The 22,131-nt window shown below is 32.8% G+C and overlaps 3 long non-coding RNA genes across 26 annotated transcripts; 2 read left to right on the top strand and 1 right to left on the bottom strand.

The window, feature by feature from the left end:
• Positions 1–497: 497 nt before the first annotated feature.
• On the bottom strand, positions 498–18,618 carry LOC127715002 (uncharacterized). Its single transcript, XR_007988058.1, has 3 exons — positions 18,410–18,618; positions 2,948–3,039; positions 498–1,038 (listed from the first exon to the last, which is right to left on the bottom strand). It is a non-coding gene; the product is annotated as an uncharacterized LOC127715002 (long non-coding RNA).
• LOC127715000 (uncharacterized) lies at positions 10,959–15,110 on the top strand. Its single transcript, XR_007988056.1, has 2 exons — positions 10,959–11,443; positions 14,783–15,110. It is a non-coding gene; the product is annotated as an uncharacterized LOC127715000 (long non-coding RNA).
• Positions 18,619–20,004: 1,386 nt separating the features above from the next.
• LOC127714995 (uncharacterized) lies at positions 20,005–21,196 on the top strand. 24 transcript variants are annotated; one of them, XR_007988045.1, is made up of 6 exons: positions 20,005–20,160; positions 20,225–20,608; positions 20,737–20,800; positions 20,833–20,896; positions 21,022–21,085; positions 21,117–21,196. It is a non-coding gene; the product is annotated as an uncharacterized LOC127714995 (long non-coding RNA). The 24 variants fall into 24 exon arrangements; XR_007988039.1 differs by having other exon boundaries at positions 20,005–20,256; positions 20,321–20,608; XR_007988051.1 differs by having other exon boundaries at positions 20,005–20,448; positions 20,481–20,608.
• The last annotated feature ends 935 nt before the right edge of the window (positions 21,197–22,131 follow it).

The raw sequence follows: 22,131 nt of genomic DNA, 5'->3' as shown, positions 1-22,131 counted from the left end.
CTAAGTATAGACAAATATATAAGTATAGATAATATTTTTGTTCAAACATTCTGTGGCTGTTACAGAGGTCTTGCTCAGTATTGAAGGCCAACATCAATATGACTAAGTCACTTTAAGATGAACAACAACTGCAATTAAAACACTTTTTTATACTTATGAACCTTTTGTATACCTTTATTCTGTGTTAACTGTTATGAAATGAAATGAAATTGAAATGTAAATCATGATATAATATGATCTTCTTGTTCTCTGGTCATGCTGGTGGACAATATATAATATGACTATTTGTTCTCTGATGAAGAGTTGTTAATTTATTGGCAATCATATGTCATATTCTTAGTTTTATAATTACATGCAACTCCATTAGTGGTGCATCAGTGAATTGTATGCCTACATGTATATGATAGTAAATCTCATGTATATCTAGGTAGGATTAATGTTAAAATCAATTACTATCTTTTCCCCGTAATTGCCATAAAAATAACAAAACACTCATATAAGTCTTATAAATGAATATCTCCTTCTTTACAGTTCAACTGAATATCATATGTCTATTTGTAGATCTCTCACTTGGTCAGATACAAATGTATTGCAGATTTTTCAAATATTTCATGAAAGAAACTACAAATTACATCCATGAAATATAATTTTGTTAAATGAAATCCTTTTTTGAAACTCCAATTGTAAGAAAATTCACAAATCTCCAAACTGTCCGTATTTAGAATTCATTTTAACTGAGGTAAAAGCTCTTTAAGATTGTAAACATCAACTTCAGTGATACAATTGATGATGAAAAAGAAGCTAAATTGTCTAGATAATTTTCCTCTGTCTCTCAGCATCAAAACACTAAATTCCAATTCATTTGGTCTTGAAACAGTCAATGCTTCTGCTTAGTACATATATGTAAATTATATAGAATTGCTGTCTTTTTTCTACTTTTCATGGACATATTTGGTGGCTTTCTAAACAAATTTTAATCAGATCTTCCATAATGGCCATGATGAGTTATAAGGAACTTTCTACTGCAGGTCATCATCCCTGAAATATGAAAATGCAAATATAATATATATTAAATGAAATTTTCAGCATGTGAAAAGTAATCAAAAGTTAGTGCAAACATATTTCTTCAAGAAGTTACTGTTAAAATGCTAACAAAATAATTTCCCTGTCCTTATTTAATAATGTCTTCATTCATCATTTGAACAAGGATTTAATTTTCCATACACATTTTAATAAGGTGCACTACATGTACTTTTATAAAACTTTAAAGTTAAATGAAAAATAAACTGTTATCACAGAGATATGTCTCGTCTTTTTGTAATTTTGATAATCATGATAATGCAAATGTTGAAATTAAAATAGCAATACTTAACATGTAAGTTATGCAAATATTCAAAGTCAATGAACCATGACTGAAGGTACATGGCTAAAAAATCTCCATGGAATGAGATGTGCCAATGCTAATACAACTGCATACCAAATACCATTAACTTATTATAAGTTGTTCCCTTTAAACAAACTTAAACACAAACATTAACTTGTAAACTATGTTAAAGTTTCAAAGTCAATGAACCATGATCAGGGGTGGGGCTATATAATCTCCATGGAAACAATACTTGCAAATGCCAATAAATTTGCATACCAAATATAATTGACTTAACATTAGCAGTTCATCTTAAACTGATCTAATAACAAACTAATACATGTAAACTAAGCAAAAGTTTCAAAGTGAATAGACCATGACTGAGGGGGCGGATCCAATAATTCTCCATGGAAATGAGATGTGCTAATGCTTATACAACTGAACACCAATTAACATTGGCCTATCACTAATGGTTCCCCTTGAACTGACCTAATCACAAACTAATACATGTTAACTTAGCAAAATTTTCAAAGTCTAGACCATGACAACGGGGGCGGAGCCAAATATTCTCCATGGAAATGAGATATGCCAATGCTTATACAACTGCATAACAAATATCATTGACCTACCACTTGTGGTTCACCATGAACTAGACCTTAAATCACAAACTAATACATTGTTGACACCGCCGTCGCCAGAAACAGCATACCTATGTCTCGCTTTTTGACTCCGTCAAGGCGAGACAAAAACCCAGATGTGCCTATAAGATGTATTATGTAATAAATATTTAAATTGATGTATTTATCTTAATTTACTTTGTTTTGTATCTCCTTTTCCGACAGGAATACTTCAATATCAATATCAGTAATCCACAGCTAAACAAATTTTGCTAGCAAGTTCAGTATATTATTGTATTAATATCTGTCATGTCTGTGTAAATAAATTTTATTGCTGGTACAGATACTTCATTAACATTGATTAAATTAAGAAATTATCATGATTATTGGGTACATTTATTTTTGCAATTTTTGAAGAATGGACAAAAATGTGAGATTTATAATTGCAATTTCAGAAAAATCTGAATACTTGTAGTTATATGTATAGATTTCAGAATGTGAGTTCCTTTTATTGCGATATTCAAATTTGCCTCATAAAAACATTGCAATAATTTCTGAGTTTACATCATACAATATTCTTACAATGTACATGATGTAAGAACAGAAATTTATTTGCACAAATTATAAAACAGAAAGAGAAGCCAGGCTCGCTAACATGTTTAACCCATCCACATTCTGTATGTACAATGTATGTTACTGGAATTCAGTGGTTGTCGTTTGCTGCTGTGTTACATATTTCTTTTTCATTCATTTTTGTTTACATAAATTAGACCATTAATTTTCTCCTTTGAAATGTTTTACATTTGTGATTTTGGGGCCTTTAATAGCCAAATATGCAGAATGGGCTTTACTCATTGTAGAAGGCCATTCAAAGACCCATAGTTTTTAATGTCTGTGTCATTTGGACTCTTGGGGAGAGTTGTCTCATTGTACAATAGTTAGCTGATATCAGGATTTAACAATTTACCTGTCTATAATAATAAAGCTCTCCAAATCAAACCATTACTTTATTTCATCAAAGCTGGAATGGCATACTGTATCTTGTAATTGACAGGGGAGCTAAAAAAAATATGAGAAAGTAATTATTTAATTACATATAGATACTTTTTTTAAAATAAGGAGCATAAACATATGTACATATGTATAATGATTCATATAATTTTTAAAATAAAGAAATTACGTCTGCCACACAACCCTAATTTGATATCAGGATTTCCTCCATAGATATATAAATGCCTATTTTTTCTTGGATTTCTAGAATTGCTGCATCCTATGCTAAATAAAGAGCTGTGCTAAAAAAAAGCCAGCCCTCCCACCCCCCCAAAAAAAAATCTAAAACAAACAAGTGAATCTGTGAGCTACTAATATACCCCCATACCTTAAAGTAAAAGGTAAACAAAGGTTGTTGAGTGATGAATCTGAAAAAGCATCACACGGTATTATCGGGTATAGCTGACACATATAAACCCTGAAACCAAATTTCAGAAATCCTTGTAATGTTCCTGAGAAAGATGCAAAGACAAATATTCATGGGACGGACAGACTGACTGACTTGAGGATGTACAGACAAAAGTAAAACAGTATACCCACCCCCACTTTTTTAAAGACTAAAAGTGGGGGTATAAAAATTTAAAAAAAAAAAAAACTTGCGCACAGTGGCACAATTCATGAATAATTCTTATGAATAAAATCCCATAACTGGAATAAGTATAATTTAAAATATATTAAAAATTGTAAGGGAGCTTACGTTACATTTCAGCAAGTTTCATGAAAATGTGTTTAAGCGTTTTTGAGACATTGTCCAAAAAACGCGATAATTTCGACCCGTTATTATGAATAAAGTCCCTATACTCCAAAACCAGGTATCAAAAATATCTAATAGAAATGGAAAGGAAACTTATTTCGATAAATTTAAACAATTCACCAAAGTTTCATGAAGATTGGTGAAAGCTGTTTTGAGTTATCATCTGAATGATTCATCAGCAAGGCATTGCTCCAAATAAAAATATATTTCTTTCAAATATGTGTGATAGCTGTTATTTAATTTATGATTATCAATTTTTGTTTAATTTGTGTTCATGGTGTCTGGTTCATTTTAACCGTTACGCTAGTTGGTCCATAACACTTGTACATGTCGTAATTTTTTTTTCTCAGCAGTTGGTGGTAGACTTACTTTGAGAGCAATAAGAAATATGAGACCCCCTTAATCTTTGGGTTCCTACAGAGCTGTGGCCTTTTCCTTTTATAAATTGATTATGTGATTTGCGTACTTTAGTGATTCCACAAACTGGTCTGTTGTCACAGAATAAACGACTTTATTACAAATGGGGCTTTTTCAGACTACACGAATGAATTTTATTTTTACAGGACATTCGGTCTGGTAAACAACCTAGCTTTACCAAACCGAATGAAATTTTACCAGACCAATTTTTTTTACATCTAATTGTATATTATCCGACAAAATACAACAAACTTATGACTTGTTGTGCCCTACTCCTCTCCAAAATGCACAAAAACAAAATCGTGTGACAAGAGTGTATATTTTGATGAAAGTTGTGCACAATTGCTTGAATGCATTTCAGTGACAAAGAAAAGTAATGTCACATTTTATTGGATTTTGACATGAAAATTATTTGTGAACTAAAAATAATTTAGAGTTTCTGTATAAAATATTTCCTGTTTCTTCTTTCTTTTTCATATATCTTTTGGTTTTCAATTCTAGTGTTTATATTTCATACTCATAGCTGTATTTTGTTACCTGCTTGGATTTTTTTTTATTTATTCAATGTATTTGATCGGCAAACCCGGAATTAGCCTTATCCGTTCCCGGAATCTGATCCGGTATTGTCTACATTTCCGGTTGATGGCAGCCATTGTTGTTTTTGTCAGATATGTTTTTTCCCGGATTTACACATTACATGTACTTGTTGGCGATTTTCGGCATAAAGCTTGCGGTTGAACAAAATAAACATAACTGTCATGAATAATAAAGATGAAAATGAATTTTGAGATCGTTTGGGATTTGCTAGAATGCTAGAAAAATCCATGAAAAAAACAACACCGGACATTCGGACCGGAATTCAACAAAATTTTACCAGACCGATCCATTATTCACCGGATTTGTCCGACGGTCTGACGAATTTCGTGTAGTCTGCTTTTTACTGCCTCTCTGACTTAAGTGCTCTCCCAAAGAAAATTTTATAAATGGGTCCCTTCTGTTTACCGGGGATATATCTTCGAGTAATGGATTTAATTCCTGCCAACAGGGATACAGTTCAGATATTTTATGTAATACTCTATTTTTAGAACGATGATGCATGCAGTGTTCTATTCAATTTAAATACTGTTTTACTTATATATATATATGTAGGTCTCTAAAGTGAGATGGGGACACTGAAACGCGATGGTCACGCTTAAGTGAGATGGTTTGATATGCTAAAGTGCGATAGTCTGTGCTATTTAATGGAACACGCTACAGTCTGATGCCGCGATATGCTAAAGTGCGTTTGTTAGCGAAAGTATTGACGTTTGCAACGTAAAATCGCATTATGACGCAACAAGCCGTTTGTACAAACAAACGCTGTGTCGGCGGGGACAAACATGATTCTGTCAGTATACTGGAAAAAAATTACTTTTCATTAACATAGACTGAAACTGACGTTAGTAAAGGGAAGGTGTATACCATAAAAGAGAGCAAAAATGGCAAAATACACCAAGTGTCAAAGTATTTAATTCGTCCCATGTCATTTACTGGAAAAGCATATAGCTCTTCAACTGTTTCGGTACTTATACATCCTTGGATTTCAAATGTTTGGCTTTGAGTGTTCCTGATGAAGGTAAATCCAGAAAAGCACTTCGGACGCATGAAATTATTAAACGTTTTGTTTTCAATTTTTTACTTGCGTGAAATAAAAGCTACTTTTTAACTTTCTAATTGAATAATTTTGTAAAAACAATTTTTTAAAATATGGTTCGTCATGTCTGTAAAAGAGATGGATACTCGTCAACAAGACAGTAACATAACGACCAGAGGTGCAGTATCATAATATGATTGCCAATGCGACAAGTCGCTATCCAATGCTAATGTCATTAATGTAATTAACTTTAGAATACCTTATGGCTAGTATTTTTAACGACCAGAGTATCTAAACGACCAGTGTATAACAATTCAAACGAGAAAGATAACGGACTGATTAATATACAAAATAAACAATAAACAAAAAAACAGATAAGAAGATGTGGTGTAATTGTCAACGAATAAATATCCACCAAAGACCAAATATCCTTGATGTATGCACCTAATAACGTTATGACCTTCAATGTGGAGCCTTGGCTTACATCACACAGAAAGCTATACAGAATCACAAAATGACTTGTGTAAAACAATTCAAAAGAGAATAACAACGACATGATTTAGAAACAATACAATAAACGAAAAACTAATATGAACACAGCAAAAAACAAAAACCATCGCCTTAATCCTATTCCCGTTACACCATCGCACTTTAGCGTAGATCATTGCACCTTAGCATGACCATCGCACTTTAGAGTCATACATATATATAAAAAGATTATGTCAAAGTGGGCAGTCTTGATGAGCAAACTACATATTAATTAGTACAATATTATTGTGTCCTGAAAAGCTTCTTCAATTGTTTGCTGCGATTCCTTCCTTATAATGACGGTCATAGGAACATGAGGAAGGCGTCCCAGTTAATCATTAACAAAACCTTTCAAGAAATTATAATATTATTTTGACTATGTATTAAAAATGTTTAAAATTGTTCTATTTAGCCAGCAATTTAAGTACATAAACTTGCAATTGGTTATATCTATATTTCTGACTTGGTAATGATTTGAAAAAAACTGGTTCACAGATATTAAGATAATTTATTCAAGGTGCACAGGGTTTTTCCAGAGAAAGACATACTGTCCAGGATATTTCCAAATAATTACCCAGATACTCAGCCTTCTGCAGTAATTTTTAATGGACATAAAGATGTAATCATGTTGCTGTCACCTTTTAACTTCCTTAAAAGCTTAAGTGGCATCCGATTTCAAAAAATTATTATTTATAGTACGTTTAAATTTGAAGTTCTTTATCACATACAATGATACAATTTTTGAACCATAAATATTCAATAGAATTGCAAAACTTTTTGACAAGCATGAGAAACAAATTGTACGACAGGAAACATGGAAATAAATAAGGGGAAACTTGTAGCACGCACATCGAACCAAACAAGAGATACATGTATTGAGAGGTCAAACGTCAAAACACGAAAACAAGTGAAATAAAATATAAACACTGGGTAAATAGAAAACATTGCATAAAATTAACCCTTTACCGCCCTTTTAAATTCAAAGTTGATTAATACCAAAACCACTAAGCAGAAAATAATATAGTATGGACTTCACACTGATTAAATGGTGGGAGTAGAAGTTGGAAAGAGGGGGGGGGGGGGGGTAGTCCAAATAATTATGACGTCTTGCAAGGCTTTCTTTTGAGCAAGTTTGTGTGCCCTGTGTTACAAGTTAAGATCTCCATGCTTTGAAAGTATGGGTCATGGCTCCAGCAATGTGGGTGCCGGAGAGAAGTGAACGGTGGACCCCCCCCCCCCCTCCCTTTCTTTCCCCGAATGGCAGGTTCCTGCTTAACGAAAATTAGACAGTGGGAAAGCCACACATCAGTTCTGCGCCTCCTTCCATATGACGTAACGGACTAGAATTCAAGGGCGACAATCCTTACCTTACCTCTGTATCTTTAACCCCCTTTGTAGAGGAACCATACGCTAGTATGTAGAACTTGTGATCCGCAATTTCTATGTACAGTGATGCCTCCACCAATATGTTGCAGTGCTCTATATTTACAGTGAAATCCTACCCACACACACTTATATTAAAAATCCTTTGTTTTATAATTAAAATGTTTCTGTGCCTATCATACGGTGGTTAAAAGTCAGTCACTATATAATATAAAATTCCTTTCTTTCTTTATATATATATACACGCATGTTACACATTTGTTTTCGGTTCCCCTAACCGTTTTGTGTACGTAGCTAGATATGCTTTAAAAGTATAACTCATTTCTGTAAGATATCAATAACATTATTCCATAAAATCATTTGTTTTCCTATCACGGTAAGATGATAAAAGAATGAGTGCCTCTTCCTCATGATTTAAAAGATATATAGTAAAGTATTGTCTAAAAGTTATATTCGGTTCTTCTAAAAAGTCCTTTATATAATCCATATATTGCTTAAAATTCTGTTGGCTATATATAATTTAAGATAATTTCGATATAAGATCGCACACTTTAGTAAAGTGTCACCACTAGTATGTATATATGGTAAAATAGGTTCATTATGTTACACTCTGTAAATTGACTAGTATATATGAGTTTTGTGGCTAAGGTATTGTTTCTTCTGTTATGGTAGTGGTTAGCTTTTCCTTTTAAAGTCATTATCCTTATTATTATCAACCGCATACTATCTTATAACGGGCTATATGTAGCTGGTATATCAAGCGTCTAGTTAGGCGTTCTACTTTTGCTACACTGGCTGGAGAGAGTTGTCTTGATGTTGCAACCGGTGTGATGTCCAGAATTATTTGCAACTTTTCATTGTCCAAAAGTTCATTAAATTTGATTCCAAGACTGTCTAGTACAACAACTGTTTCTAGTAGTATCTTATTCCTTACATTATGGAGTTGTTCACATTTTAATATGAAATGGGTCACAGTTTCGTCATCCTTTGAGCATAGAAGGCATTTCGGATCGGTTTCGTCCTTGTACATTTTTATACGTTTGCTTTGTAGTATATAGGATCCAGTAAGCAGCTTAAGTTTAACTGGTAGTCTTGTCGTATCTATGGCTGAATGGCAGTTAATTTTGAACAGAGGATGAATTTTCCCTTTTTCCAGGTTTCCTGTTGTGAGATGGTCCAGTCCATTATATAGTGGCAGTAGTTGCACTATTGGTTTACTCCAGTAGTTATGTACTGTTCTCTTGATGTTTGAGGTCCATAAGGATTTTTTTACGGGGTTATCCAGATACCATGTAGCCTCTTGTAGATCGTACTTCCTGAGCATATGTTTTATAGCAACAAACCAACTAGAACTTTGGTTGTTTTTTAGGATAAGTTGTCGTCTAGCTAGTGATTTTTCTATGCTTTCTTCGGGCTGATTACAGATGTTGTTGAATAGTCCAAGTGCTCGGATATGTAGTTGGGCTTCTATTGGTAGTATTCCGGTTAAGATGTTAATAGTTATATCTGCTACGCAAGTTGGTAGTGAAAGTATTTGCTTAAGTAGCTTTTTTTGGAAGTTTTCGACTAGTGCTAATGAGCTTGCTGTTGGTAATACTAGCTCTAGACCATAGAGAAGTACTGGAGATACATATATTTTGTATAGATGCACCATTGTTTCTACATCTAATCCGTTATGACCATGAAATCCTCCTCCAAGGAGGCTATATGCGCTTCTCCTTGCTTTTTTTATATTTTCCTCCACGTTGGCAGTCATGTTTTCTTTTAGTGACGTGGTTCTGATGATTCCTAAGTGTGTGGCACTCTTCACTGATGGCATTTCGTGGGGGCCCATAGTAAAGGTTGTTGTTACGGGGTCCTGTTTTCGCTTCCTGTTGGTTACGTTGAGGACTACACTTTTGGTAGGTTGTAATTGGTAGCCTTCCATATATGCATAATCACATGCCATGTTTATAAGCAGTTGCGCTTGGTCTGGTTCTTCACTAATTAGTGCGATGTCATCTGCACATGCAGTACTATTTACACTTATGTTTCCTATTCTATATCCTGCCTCAGTTGTTTCGTACATGTTTAATAGCTGGTTGATGTATATTTTGTAGAGATTGGTGCTAAGTATACCTCCTTGTCGCACTCCCTGGTTAACGTTGAATGGCTGCGAGATGTTTCCTTCCCATTTAATAGCACTTTTAGCGTTTTCATGTAGATCTTTGATCAGTCCCCAGTGTCCATCATCAATTCCTGCCATAAAAACTCTTCTGAGCATATGACTATGAATAACAGTGTCAAATGCTGCTTTGGCATCTAAGAGTACCAGGTGGAAAGGTGTGTTGTTGTCGTTGGATTCTCTGTAACTTTCTTCTATTGGCAGCGCTGAGTTCATTGGTGATGATCCTGCAGTGAAACCTCTCTGTCTTTTATTTTGTGTTTCTAATACTTTGTTATTCGTACGCTCTTTGATGACGGTTTCAATTATTTTGCCTATGACTGGTAGCACTGTAATTCCTCTATAGTTGGTAGCTTGCTGTCTTGCTCCTTTATTTTTGAAAACTGGTGTTAGTAGTCCCATTTTTAATGATGCTGATACAATTCCGTGCTTGAAGATACATTCCACGAGTGTTACTAACGTTGTTTCTATGTCGGATCCTGCATGGATAATATGTTCGATGGTTATGCCCTGGAAATCCGCAGATTTACCTCTGTTTATTGATCTGATTGCATTTGTAATTTCATTGTGCGTTACGTTTCTGATGTTATTACGTTGCACGAGTCGGTTTATACTCTGAATATCATCTTCAACTTGGTTATGATATGTGCTATCTATGTCTGTCTGGTTATTAAATGTTGCTAGATTTCTAAAGTGTTCCTCAAATCCAGTGATGATATTTTCACTTTCTGTGTATTTGACTCCGTTAACCTCTAGCTCCGTGATTACAACATTTCCTTTCTTCCTGTTGTTACGTACGAGTTTATGGAACATTTTTGTATCCTTTACTCTTGTTTCGAGAATATTTTCCTTCTCCTTGTCTCTTATTTTAGCAATCTCTATTCTTATTGCCCGACGGACGTTCTTCTTAGTTTGATTTTTCTCCTGGAGCATTACGTTACTTTTGTTGTTGGGTCTCCCGTGATGTTTCCAAACATTATATTTTTGCCTTGCAATTTTCAACGCTACTTGTATTTCGGGCGTCCATACTTTTAATTTCGGCTTTTTACATAGACGGCGACAGTATCGCACCATCTCGGTAATTTGTTTACATCGTGTACGTTTGATTTTTCAAGAAATTTATTATTAAAGACAATTAAACTTGCATCATTTCATCATCAATTAGTTATATAGGTAAGTTTAACAGGTGACCATGCTATTTTTTCTTCTTAGGAGATTTTATTTTACAAGAAACAAACATCTGAAAATGGCAAGTGACGTTGTTGTTTTGGAAGATAAAAATATGGCGGGTGTTTTCCCCTTCTGAAAATAACTGACACATTTGCATCCTAATGGCTATTTAAATATAAAATGACCAAAAATAGTATCTATGATGATGGGAGTCCCTAAATATTTGCATAATTACCCATCACTTCGTGTCAAATTGCAACTGAGGCTGCGAAAGGGAAGCACATAAATCGACGCCATTTTTCAACAGATCCACATGAATAGTAGGTTTCTGTGCTCACAAAATCCTAGTAATATTCTTTTAATGGTTAGTAGAAAGATATGAACAATATCCATAACAAAATTTTATTGATCAGATCGGTTTATGCCAAATTATGGCTATATATTTGCCCCTTTTTCGATGCTGAAATTTCCACAGACCACATGTAAATAAACGCCCCTTTCCCAGCGTGAGACTTCAATTTTAAATAAAACTTTAATTTTGGCCTGTCAATGATAGCATTTATATTTTAGTTTAATTATTACGGTTGTGTAAAGCATTTGTGATCATTTGTTTGATTATCTCGAATAGTAAACAGGTTAGTTCAATGAGTGTGTGACAAAAAAAAAATAGCAACAGAATAGAGTACTATCATGACTATGGCTAAAAGTATAAAGAATAGAGAAAAATTGACTAAAAAATATAAGGAATAGAGAATAATGTTGTGCTAATTTATTGAGAAAAGAGAATGATGGGCAAAAAGTATAAAGAATAGAGACAAATGACCTTAAAGATTTAATAATATAGAAATGGAGGACACCCCATCCAGACCCTTGTTATGTGAACAACAGTACCATTTTTTTGTTAAATAATGCATATATGGTCATGAAAAATATTTTGAACAGATTTCAGGTATATGAAATATCAATCAGGAGGAAAGTATCAGTTCTCAGCCCCTCCTTCCATGCTAAAAAAACACAAATTATATGTGATTGATTGTTGATTTTTAACGCCACAGTATTGGCAAGGTATGTGTTGTGGCCAGGTTTTATTGGTGGTGGATGCCTGATTGCTCATATACTTTATAGTATAGCCTGGCATCCCGGCCCGATCTAGCTGCGCGTCGCAAGGGTCAGGTGGGGAACAAATACCACGTGATCGATTCAGTGCCAGTTGACTCTGAATCTAAAGTGAGGCTGAATAAATATTTGCATAAATTTTGATGTTTGATGTAAACCAGAGATTTCAAACCAATGATTAAGAAACATTGCTTCTGATTCAATACATTTTGCTCTCAGATTGACGAGTCCCCATTGTCAGTAATATAATAAAATAAATATATATTAAACAGTATAAATAAATACTAGTATGTGTAATCAAAAGAAACTTTGAAAAATGTTGTACATTTAATATATATTTTATCAGGAAGGATTATATGGGGTAAGAGTCAACGAAACAACTCTTTATTTATAAAAATCAAATTTAATAAATATTGTAATTGTCTAATGTAATTATAATTTAAAATAGATGTACGATGGTGTATCTTCGCACATGTATACATCATTTGAAATGTAACCCCTCTCCCAAAAAAAAAAAATAACTGCAATTTTTGTTGGCCTTTACTTTTTATATTTTTTTCCATATATATTTTGCCCTTTGAGATACATGTGTACATGTAAATTAGGTCGTAAAAGTAAAATCCAATTCACACCTTGGTCATGTGAAATCTTAAACTTTTAACTTTCTCACCAGTTGATTACTGATAAGAATTAACCCTTTTCTGCTTACTAATTATCATCATACTAATAATTAGATATGATAACACTGTACATCAATTCATAAAGAAAAATAAATACAGTCTAATTTTTACTAATTGATGTTAAACAAAAATTGATTTGATACAGATGTAAAACAAACATTGCACGACAAAATTAGTATTAACCAATCATTGACAGGCAGGACATTGATACACGCCTGGCTATACTGACAGATTAGCCAGGACCCCAGGCTACTTTATAGTACAGCCCGAAGAATGCCCTCAGATTTGAGGGAATCTCAAATTTCACAACTGATTAGCTTCACAGTTTGAAGTCCTTGTAATTTATATATCACTCTTCCCAATAAACCATGGAAGTGTTATATTGACATGAATAAACTGACCACAGATGTTACACATAGGTTATCTGATAAGAAAGTCAACATTTTGCCATTTTCTGTCTTTACTTGAAATATAAATATAAATATTCTTCATAAGATTTTGACAATCTAGTCAGTGTTATTTTTTCATTAATCATGGTCAGATACAGTTAAAGGAATGTAATGATTTTTTTTTTTTTTATTAATTTTCCATTTTTTTAAAATTTAGAATAGACCCATAATCTGTTGTCATTTTGAAGATTAATTTTCATTAGAAATGAATATTCTTAGTAATTTTCACATTTATTTGGATAAAATGTCATTTAATGATAAAAGGAAATTTCCTAAATATTTAAAAGAAATTCTTAATAGAATATTCATTAGTCAAAGACAATTTGGAAAAAGAACCCTCCTTTTTATACGCCCGTTTATGAGAGGTACAAATGTATTATGGTATACCGTTGTCCATCCGTCTGTCTGTCCGTCCATCCTAGATAACCACAGACCTTTGATTACAGCAATCCTTAAGTTCAGATAACTTGCACAAGGAGAGTTTGAATTCTCAACCTGAATGCAGACTTACTTGTGCATTTACTTTATATTTTTGCTCTCATACTGATATTTTGTTTGTAATTATGACGTTTACTTACATTTAATATCATAAAATAAATATTAATATCTATTAAACAGATTGATATGTTATTATAGTGATGAATTTAACTTTAACATGTTAAGATACTGAAGTAAATGAATAAATAAATAGAAAAATTTCTTTGAACATATGTTGCTGTATATGATTATGACCTTTTCTTATCAGACATATCATATAAAGTCATTAAAATAAATTATTTATTTACATAAAAAGTCTAAATTTTTTTGTTTTTTTTTATTGAAGCTTATATACATACTTTTGATTATTTAAGATTGAAATAAGAATAATTTCAATTTCAAAAAAATAATAACAAATATCTAAAAACAAACTTAAGTATACCGGTATACATTATGGGATTTTCTCATGATTGAAGGCTTTAGTGTAGCATAAAATTGCTTATATCCACTCCATTTGATTTTTTGGGGATAGTTGTCTCATTGGCAATTATTTCACATCTGATTAGTTTTACATTAGTGAAATTAGAAACTAAATTAAAACTTGGACCACATAAGGGAGCTACCATTTGATTTTTAGGGGGGGGGGGGGGGGGGGGGGGGCTAGGATGAAATTTAAAAAAAAAAGGCAGGACAGGAGTTTTGAGTTAAAAAAACAGGCAGGATGAGCAACTTGGCAAAAAAAAAAGGCAGGATGACATTTTATGTAGAAAAAGTAAGGATAAACTAATAAAAAAAAAGGCAGGACCGACCAGAGTGAAAAATAAAAAGGCAGGACAGAGATTACAACTAAAAAAATCAAATGGTAGCTCCCTAAGAATCAGTAGACAATTAAAATGTAAATTGTAATTTCATATGACAACTCTAGAGAAGTTGGGAAATTATTTTCATTTAATATCATATGCATAAATTATATATTTACAGATACATGTAACAATAGAAAATAAGGAATAAAGAAGAGTAGGAAACATTTCCATTTTGAGGATTTATGGAACAGAGGACTATTTGACTTGTTTTTACTTTAACTTGGACTTTTTAACAATAATTATGCTTCTTAAATTTTAAACTTTATTGTTATGTGTTTGGTTTTTTTTTTTAACTTTCAACGTATTTAAGTTGTATTAAATTTTGTTTATTTGATTGAAGCTTATTTACTTATAATTATTTAAGATATTATTTACATATGTTTCAATTTAACATTATTTTTATGCATTTGTATTTATTTATCTTTTAATAAACTTTTTTTTCTTAACATTTTTATATTTTTATATATACAAAGTGAAACACCATAATCATTTTATATTGATGACATGGTGTAGATGTACATGAGACAATGCTGCTGCTGCAATACAATACAACATTCATAGATGCAAAGCAAGCACATTAGCCATATACATGTATGTACTGTAGTATTTGAGACATAAAAAAATATCAAAGATGTAAAAGGTCTACTTTAATGATTTATTAGGTGTGAAGGACTTAAACAGAGTGGTTTTAGAATCGTTCAGTTCTCCCAGAGGTATCCTTGATGTCTCTCTAGTGGCCTCTCATGACATGACTTTTCACTGTTATATGCTTCCAGGGAGATTTTGAAGTGTGGTGACCCCTGCACCTAAATAAATCATTTTCAGCAGATACATATCTCTGTTTTCAGACTATTTGATGAAAAGTTTAAACTAATATTCAAATTAGAAAAACGAAAACTGAGCAACTTGAACCCACAAAATACAGATGATCTCAGGTACTCTGGAAGCAGATCCTGCTCTATGTGTAGTATTTAGAATGAGATGCCTAGGTGCCCTTTTCCTATATGTAATCACATGATTTTGCAAATTATTGTGTGCTTTTATTATTGCAAATTTGAAGAATGGAATAAAATGTATAAAAAGTATTGCTTTTGCAGAAAAATCAGCACACAGATATAGGAATGGTATATATCTATCTGATTTAAGTATAGATCCTGTGTCCAAGCTTTGTTTTCTTGTAATAAGCTTGGACATAGGATTTGCATTTTAATCAGATTAAAAGGTATCGGAATGCAATTTATTATTTAGATACTCACCCACTCACATTATTGCAGTAATAAAAACTTTGCTATCCTTTCTGAATTTACAGTACCTAAAAATTTCCATCATGATAGACCTCGAAAAAGATTAGTGTGAAATTAAAGTTGTGGGTCGAAAAATTAACATCAACGCAACAAAACAGGATCACCAAAAATCAGAGTGAGACATTCATATGCAATCTTCAAAGCAAACCTCAGAAGCAATATAGCTTTTTTTAATGCTCTTAATGGTCATATAGCTCTCACTTGTATTAAGACTTGTATGTACTAGGCATTGAGCATACCTGTTGAAGGTTAATCCAGGAAAGCCCTTGGATGCATTCAATTTAAAAAAAAAAATTTTCATTTTCAATGAAGGAATAGTGTAATTAATGAATGCTATATTTGAAAAATACCATTGTTAATGTTAATTTCTTCAGCAGCAGCATATCTGGGTTGAACTATATTTTTTGGGAAAAGTTGTTTTTAAAAAAACCCATATTGACATGATTGACAATTGATAGAGGATGATAATTATAGGTAACAGTTTTAGCCTTCAACAATTTGCAAACCAATTTGTGAAGTATAAAGGACCTTATAAAACAGCATGTGATAAAAATTCTAAATCCAGAACTAATGATAAAATAAATACAGCTACTATATATATATAATAATATGGAAGAAAAACAAATTTGATGAATGGCCACTAAACTTTTTCAAAACATTTCTTTAAGAACATGCACACAATTTGAAAACACAATGACAAATATTTGTTACCAGGGCCCAGACACACTTAAACATGAATGGTTAGTGTACAACAGGTTCCTTGATAAGGACAGGCAAAATACAAATGTTTGTGTGTTAACTTCCCACTTGCATAGTTTTATTCATACAATAAGAACAAAGACTAAAAATCAAGTGAAAATTATTGACTCATCAGATTTTCATGTCACAGTGGCAGGCAGGCAATATTTGTTGATTGATACTTTTAATATTTTTAAAATTGACAAGTTGACACATTTCAGGTAAATATTTACAGAAACAAAGAATGACTTAAAAAAATGGCTTAAAACAGACATTAGCTGAGTGTTTACACTTTGCATTTGTGCAAGCTTTTCATTCAGACAATATTTTTTGCCCAACTGAAATTTCTTGAAAGTGGGAAAAAGGGGGGGGTGTCAACGTATATTTGTTCCGCCTAACAGAAGTTCCACTGGAAACTTTGTTATAAACAATGTCATAATATCTGTTCCTGTTGGAACAAATATTCTATACCATTTATTCCGTAAGGAACATTTGCTGTAATATTTATTCCAGTGGAAATAATATTCCAGAATATTTTTTCCATTTGGAACTTATATTATGAAGGAACTTCTATTCCGTGACAATGGGGGGGGGGGGGGGGGGCTTCCAGACAACTGAAGTCATTTATATGGAAAAATTCATTCATAGAATAAACCAGTTTCAATGTACTACATAAATCTGTTATACACTGCAGCATAATTAAACAAATAATTAAATAAATGCAGAAAATTATTGAAACAAGGAGTCTGAGCAACATGAAAAAAATCAACAAATGACGGAGTAAAGCCTTCAACCTATCAACATTTTTATGTAAAACATATTAAAAATCCAGGAAACATCATCACACTTCATTGTCTGAATCAATTTCGTGGTTAAAAACTGGTAAAATTGACATCATTTGCTCCATTTTGCAATGAAATAACGCCAAAAACGTTAGAAAAATGTTGAATTTTGACCTCCGGTTGAGGTATTTATTATGTAAACAAGACTCGAAGTGACGGGGAATTCTTTACATAGTCATGTGCCCATGTGTTTCTGGGTCACATTTATTTATATCTCAACCAATGAAAAGCTTTAGGATGCAATTGTGTCAGTTATTTTCAGACGGGGGTATTACCCGCGGTTTTTTGGAAACCAACGGAGGTAGTCTTTTGATTGATCATATTTCAATAACGAAGCACTTATTTTAATATATTTTTGGCAGTCGTGTGACAAAATCTATTCTGATGAAGATTTAACCGCAAATACTGTTGGATGATAAGTCGTTTTGATAAATTTATTGTCTGAATCATATGCTACGTTTTTGTTTACACGCTGATTACAGCGCCACCTCGAGATTTTTAGATTATGTCCCCTTTCCCGCGTGACCACCGGAAAGAACTCTTCAATGTCACTGGCTTTCCCACTGAGAAACGAATTTCAGGGTAAATGTTGATAATGGGCTCTCGGTATAATGGAGGGATCTTGATTCATTCGATATTCTGTTCATTTATTGACGGGATTCGATAAATTATTCAAATTTCAGATATTTGTTACAGTCTAGTTTCGTTTTGACCACCATGACCACGTGTATATCATGCTTGCCAACAACTGAACTCGTTTTTATCTATAAGTATACAGTTTTTTTATTTCTGAAGCGAATGATTAACAAAACAAGCAACGTATGTTTCATAAATAATACATATTTGGAGGCTCACACTTACTTTTCTGGTTAGATTTTCACAGAGAAGTGAAAATAATTTTCGCTGCAAGGTTCTTTCCATTCTGCAAACTACAAACATCTATTTGACGGCGATCGTCTACTGATTGGTTAATCTGCAAAAGGAGGCGGGGTCCACAAGCCGACAATATCGTCAACAAAAACAGCTATTGCAACTGTTTGCCATAATAATTAAAGCACAAACATACAATATTCGTGTTTTGATAAACAAATTACATCATATGTATGCCCGTTTTTAGTTAACAGGCATGTATGTAATTTGATTTCATACAGTTTCATCGATAGACGCAGCTTACGGAATCTTCGCCATTAATGAATATATGAATACATAATGAGGTCCTTACGGGGTTATCTGCCCCTGACAAAATCTTATCGAAATTGCCTTAACATCGCTGCGCTGTTTCTAAAGCAGTGATTTCAACAGTGATAAGTGCTTATCATGTCTCATATTTTGTGGTAATTAATCAGTAGGTATAGGAAACACTATTCCAATTGAAGGCGAAGACGACAAGTAATTATGCTTCATAATAAGGTTTCCTTTGCACTTCCTCAATTTTCATATTCTAACCTGAATTTAATGTAGCAGTTGCTTTTGAACCAGGATGTTACGTCATCTGCTTTAAAATGGATGCACTTTATGTTGTTTGTGTATAATCACAGAAGGATATAACTAGTTTGACACAAGGTAAGAAATGGTTACTTAGATGTATATTGATTATTAATGATTGAAATATAAATGTGAATGCATATTTTAAAATCAACGTTATGGTGGTGGTGAAATATGAATATACTTAATGTTGATGTCAGCTTAGAAAAGCGAGCTGTATCTAGTAGACACTATTTTGAAATTTTGAATCAAAATCGAAATTTTGAAATAAATAACACACTCTTAAAAAAAATTGTGTCTTGACACAATGTCAATATGAATGAAAATTGATTCTTGTGCATTTTTATATGTTTTATATATGTTGTTTTGTGTATTGATAATTTGTCCTAAGGCTTATACATGTTATATTTATGTGTATAGGTAACAGTAATTTGCATTTGTGATAAAATATTTGTTAACTTTCCATAGTCTGTTGTTTATATATGGAACAAGTCTCGTCTCGTCTATGGCATCAGAGCTGGAGTGATAATGTACATGTACATGTAAATCAAAGCAGAGACTTCTCCCTTTGTTTACCTGCAACTTATTCTAATTGTTACATTAATTGTTATCCAGAAAAAGACATACCTGTGATATTGGCTACTGGACGTGAAAAAAAAACAATTAGTAAGAACGAACTGGAAGTTGTCAGATAAGTGCCGTAATATTAAATGTAGATATGGTATGCGATTGATGTGAATTCGACTTTGGCGTTATGTTATTGATTGGGGAGTCCGTCCGTTCGTGTGTCCTTTCCATTTTGTATCCACATCCGTTCCTGAACAGAATTTTAAGAAACTTTCAAAGAATCATGACAAATTTTGCACCTCTTATGTCAGTTCTTCACCGAAATGATTTTGGGGTTTACATCGGCATAACATAATGATTTTGGGGGTTTTATTTGGCATTACACGATGATTTTGGGGGTTTACTTTGGCATAATATGATGATTTTGGGGGTTTATATGGCCTAACATGATGATTTTGGGGATTTACTTTGGCATAACATGACGATTTTGGGGTTTCACTTTGGCCGCATAACATGACGATTTTGGAGGTTTACTTTGGCATAACATGACGATTTTGGGGGTTTATTTTGGCATAACATGATGATTTTGGGGGTTTACTTTGGCATAACATGATGATTTTGGAGGTTTACTTTGGCATAACATGATGATTTTGGAGGTTTAGTTTGGCATAAAATGACGATTTTGGGGGTTTACTTTGGCATAACATGATGATTTTGGAGGTTTACTTTGGCATAACATGACGATTTTGGGGGTTTACTTTGGCATAACATGATGATTTTGGAGGTTTACTTTGGCATAACATGATGATTTTGGAGGTTTACTTTGGCATAACATGACGATTTTGGGGGTTTACTTTGGCATAACATGATGATTTTGGAGGTTTACTTTGGCATAACATGACGATTTTGGGGGTTTACTTTGGCATAACATGACGATTTTGGGGGTTTATTTTGGCATAACATGATGATTTTGGGGGTTTACTTTGGCATAACATGATGATTTTGGAGGTTTACTATGGCATAACATGATGATTTTGGGGGTTTACTTTGGCATAACATGATGATTTTGGAGGTGTACTTTGGCATAACATGATGATTTTGGGGGTTTACGTTGGCATAACATGACGATTTTGGAGGTTTACTTTGGCATAACATGATGATTTTGGAGGTGTACTTTGGCATAACATGATGATTTTGGAGGTTTACTTCGGCATAACATGACGATTTTGGAGGTTTACTTTGGCATAACATGATGATTTTGGAGGTGTACTTTGGCATAACATGACGATTTTGGGGGTTTATTTGGCATAACATGATGATTTTGGAGGTTTACTCTGGCATAACATGACGATTTTTGGGGTTTACTCTGGCATAACATGACGATTTTTGGGGTTTACTTTGGCATGACGATGATTTTGGAGGTTTACTTTGGCATAACATGATGATTTTGGAGGTGTACTTTGGCATAACATGACGATTTTGGGGGTTTATTTGGCATAACATGATGATTTTGGAGGTTTACTTTGGCATAACATGATGATTTTGGAGGTTTACTTTGGCATAACATGACGATTTTGGGGGTTTACTTTGGCATAACATGATTATTTTGGAGGTGTACTTTGGCATAACATGATGATTGTGTGTTTAAGGTTTACGACATATAATCTAGATACACAAATTGAGAAGTTCGTGCGCATGTTAAACTGGTTTAACTCTATCACATTTTAAGCCTGTACATCTTTATATTTTTTTTTCTACTAGTAAAATTAATACAAAAACTATAGATAAAAAGTCAATATATTTTATATATACGAATTATCAACCTGTTATTATTATAACATGACGTTGACCATAGATGAAAAAGGTCGGACACTTACCATTGTTCTTTAGGAGAGAAATCTGTTGGGAGTGTATTTGAACGTTAAATTTGGGGAAAATTAAGATAGTATCTAAAAACACTGTAAAAGTCAATGTGTTGAGCAAACACTGTCCAATAAACCTAGCTTTATTTATTCCTTTTGTAAACAACACATTTTAGTAACAATTGACAAATTGATTAACAAAGCCCTCGCACATAACAAAATTTGAATAGAATAACTATGTATAATTCTTTTTAGTGACTTATGTGCAGTATAATGTTTTTCTCCAAGGTCAAGGTGAAACTGAGATATTTTTTGTTATGGTTATTTTTAAATACACCAGTAAAGTACAAATGAACTTTATGAATGGATTAACATAAATCAATACATGTTTCATGTTGAAATGATCTGTTACATCGATGTGATTTGGATATTTTTACTGATTTCAGTATAATTTTATGCATGTACTATTACAAAAATTTCGCTAAATCACACAAAGAATTGACAATATCAACTTCGGTTCACTGTCACACTTAATTCTTTTTAAAGAAGTAACTCAGTAAAAACTTCATTCAACAGGATGTAAAAAGGTGAAAATAAAATAAAAATATAGTATGAAGAAAAGTTTCGTCGTCTTTGAATTCAGTCAGGAGTAAAGTATATGTTGATACG

Source organism: Mytilus californianus, unplaced genomic scaffold, assembly GCF_021869535.1.
Source record: "Mytilus californianus isolate M0D057914Y unplaced genomic scaffold, xbMytCali1.0.p SCAF_9, whole genome shotgun sequence".
NCBI classification, from domain to species: domain Eukaryota; kingdom Metazoa; phylum Mollusca; class Bivalvia; order Mytilida; family Mytilidae; genus Mytilus; species Mytilus californianus.
Note: the sequence above shows the minus strand (reverse complement) of the source record. Positions and strands in the feature narration are given on the sequence as shown.